Genomic DNA, 3,871 nt, shown 5'->3' with positions numbered 1-3,871 from the left:
TCTTCTGCCGCTAGCTCGTTTGTTGGAGTCTGAATTATTAGTAGAAAATCTTCATTCCCTTAAAAATCTAGTTCACAGTAGTCATGTGGAACCTTGTCCTGAAGGCGCGTGGCTTCTTCTGCCGCTAGCTCGTTTGTTGGAGGCTGAATTATTAGTAGAAAATCTTCATTCCCTTCAAAATCTAGTTCACAGTAGCCATGTGGAACCTTGTCCTGAAGGCCCGTGGCTTCTTCTTCCGCTAGCTCATTTGTTGGAGGCTGAATTATTAGTAGACAATCTTCATTCCCTTAAAAATCTAGTTCATAGTAGCTATGTTTTATTTTAACTAGTTGAATTCCATAAATAGTATAAAATGGTATTCATTAATATGAGCAAGATTTTGATAATAACAATCATTGTTTATGCATGTATAAGAAGGATATAGATAAAGAGCATCATTTTTGTCTTTCACTTTAAAAACTTGGATTAAAGAAGGGGCAAGCAGTTGGCTTAATGGCTATATGTCTGGTCTCCCATGTAGTTGACTGTGGTTCAAGTTCCAGACCTGGTGGCTGAAACTCACACCAGGCACGTGTGCTTGCATGCCCAAGGTCCCATGAGGAGAATGGAGGAGAAGGGATCACGGAATAGCAATCCCTCGGGGGATGATTTTTCGCTTTCTGTCTTTCTCTTTCTCTCTGTCTTTCTGGCAAGTGCACACACCCTATAGCAAAAACTTCTCTCCCCCTAAACAATATTGGATTAAAGAAATTAGTATCTATGAAAATTAAGAAGATTCCTTCATAATCTAAAACAATGCAGTTTAGCTCAAAACTTTAACAGGTGAATTATGAGAAGAAAATATACACTATAAATTGAAATCTATTATTAGCAAGCTTAATATGTACTTATTAGGTGTAAATATAAACATGTTGGCTCTGGTACCTAAGGCAATATTTATAACTGACCAAAAACAGATTGTAGGGACCAGCAGTTAGCATAATGGCTATGTCGCTGGACTCCCTTGTAATCGACCGCGGACCCGGTGGCTTAAAACTCACGCCAGGAATGTGAGCGTGCGTGCCCCAGATCCCGAGAGGGGAATAGAGGAGAAGGGATTGCGGAGTGGCTATCCACTCCCAAAAAAAAAAAAAAAAAAAAAGATTGTAGAAAGGACCAGCAGTTAGTGTAATGGCTATGTCGCTGAACTCCCATTTTGAGTCGACCACAGTTTGAGTCCCGGACCCAGTGGCTTAAACTCATGCCGGGCGTATGTGCGTGCATGCGTGCATGCCCATGATCCCAAGAGGAGAATGGAGGAGAAGGGATTGCGGCGTGGCCATCCTCCCTGGGGGGTGATTTCTCGCTTTCTATCTCTCTGTCTCTCTCTGTCTTTCTGGCGAGCGCAAGCACCCTATAGCAAAAACTTCTCCAAAAAAGAGAGAGAGAGTAAGGCTTTGGGGATGTATGGCTGAGTCTTCCTTTGCCAGTCACACCCTATGTGGGTCCAGAGAGAGGGAGAAAGTTGCGGGGTCAAAGAATCTCTCCCACACAGTCCTACAAGGCCCTACACAACTACCAGATACAATGAGGTATCTGAGCTCTTTGGAAGTGTCTTCCATTTCTAGTCAGTCCCTTTGCAGATCTGAGAGTCAGGGATGAAGGAGCAGTGCTACAGAATCTCTCCTAAATACTCCTTCAAGCACCTGCAACACTCCCAGAGACAGCAAGGAATCTGGGCTTTTGGCTGGTTTTTCCATTAGTTGCCAATCTCTCTGAGGGACCCAAAGCCAGGGAGTAAGGAATAGGGTCATGGGCTATCTCCCACATACCCCTGCAAGGATCTAGGCAACTCTGAGACATAGTAAGCTATCAAGGCTGGTTCAGGTCTTCCATCATGGGCCAGGCCCACTGTGGGTCCCAGAGACAAGTAGGAAATAACAGGGTGGCATATTCTCCCACATTCACTTTTAAGCTCCTATACAACTCCCAAAGACATAAACGGAATAGGTTGTCTTATTTGATCTTCCATCACAGGCCAGGGACTCTGCAGGTCCAAGGGTCGTGAAGTAAAGAGCAGAGTTATTGAATGTCTCTCACATATTCCTGCAAGAGACTGCACAACTCTGAGATAGTAAGGGATGTGGGCAGAATTATTATGTCTTCAATGCCATCTGCAGGTCCCAGAGTTAGGGAGAAAAAAATACAGTCATGGAATCACTCCCACATACTCAATATAGCACCTGCATACATTCCAGAGACATTAAGGGATCTGGGCTCTTTGGCTGGGTCTTCACCAACCGGGACGTCTGAAGTTCCTAGACCAAGAAAGAAAGGAGCAGGGTTGTGGAATCTCTCCCTCATACTCTTTCAAGAACCTATACATCTCTGAGAGACGCTAAGGGATCTGGGCAGTTTGACTGTGTTTTACATCCCCAATCAAGTTCTTTATGGGTATCAGAGCCAAGGACCAAGGACAGGGTTGTGGAATCTCTTCCGCATTCTCCTGAAAGTGTCTGAACACCTGCAAGAGACAGTAACAGATTGGGACTGTTTGGTTGGTCTTCCATTACTGGCCAGGCCCTGTACAGATCACAGAGCAAGGGATGAAGGAGCAGAGTAGTGGAATATCTCTCACATACTCCTACAGATACCTGTGAAACTCACTAAAACAATAAGGAAAGGCAGTTTGGCTGTGTCTTCCACTACACACCAAGTCCTCTGCATGTGCCAGAACCAGGGAGGAAGGAATAAGGTAATAGAACCTCTCCCACATACTCCTACAATGACTTGTGTAGCTCCCAGAGTCAATAAGGAATCAGGATTCCTTTATTCAAGTTTAATATTGCCAGTCAAGACTCCTATTGGTTTCAGAGCCAGGAAGGAAGGAACAATGTCCTGGAATCTTTCCCAAGTACTCCTGCGAGGACCTGTAAAACTCCCAAAGACAGTAAGGAAAGTTGGCTGTTTGGCTAGGTCTTCCATAACCTACCAGGCATGCAGCTGATCCCAGAGATAGGGAGGAAACAGCAGAGTCACATAATCTCTCCCACATACACCTCATAGGATCTGAAAAACTCCCAGAGGCAGTAAGGTTTTGAGGGTATTTTGCTGATTCTTCCATCACCAGCCAGGTCCTCTGAAGGTCCCAGAGGTGAAAGGAAAGAACAGTGCCACCGAATCTTTCCCATTGTACTTCTTAAAGCACCTGCATAACTTCCTGAGATCTGGGATTTTGACTGATTCTTCAATCATTAGCCAGGCTTTCTGCAGGTCTCAGAGTCAGGGAGGAAAAGGTGAATCACAAAAATCTTTCACATACTCCTAGCAAGAAACTGCACAATTCCTTGACACTAAAGAACCTGGGCAGTTTGGCTGGGTTTTCCATTCTCTATTATACCCTCTGTGGGTCCCTAGATATTCAACGTGTGGAAGGTGAGAATTAAGATGAGAAAGTCAGGTAAATGAGAGGAAACAAAGAAGAAAATTTAAAAAAAAAAAAGACAAAACAATGAAAAGGGAACTTTTTTTTAAAAGAAAAAGGCAAAAAAATGAGAATCACACAGTGCACTAAAACACTGCACAAAAGGGGCAGGGCTAGGCCCACCTCAGAAGCAGTATTCAACGTGTGGAAGGTGAGAATTAAGATGAGAAAGTCAGGTAAATGAGAGGAAACAAAGAAGAAAATTTAAAAAAAAAAAAGACAAAACAATGAAAAGGGAACTTTTTTTTAAAAGAAAAAGGCAAAAAAATGAGAATCACACAGTGCACTAAAACACTGCACAAAAGGGGCAGGGCTAGGCCCACCTCAGAAGCAGATGGATTCTAAAATTAGCAAGAGAAAGGAGAGGTCAGACACAAGAGACAGTACCTACAGAGTTTTTAAAAACAT

The sequence above is a fragment of the Tupaia chinensis genome, unplaced genomic scaffold (assembly GCF_000334495.1).
Source record: "Tupaia chinensis unplaced genomic scaffold, TupChi_1.0 Scaffold140338_1, whole genome shotgun sequence".
In the NCBI taxonomy this organism is placed as follows: Eukaryota; Metazoa; Chordata; class Mammalia; order Scandentia; family Tupaiidae; genus Tupaia; species Tupaia belangeri.
The sequence above is the reverse complement of the archived record's forward strand: the minus strand, read 5'-3'. Positions refer to the sequence as shown.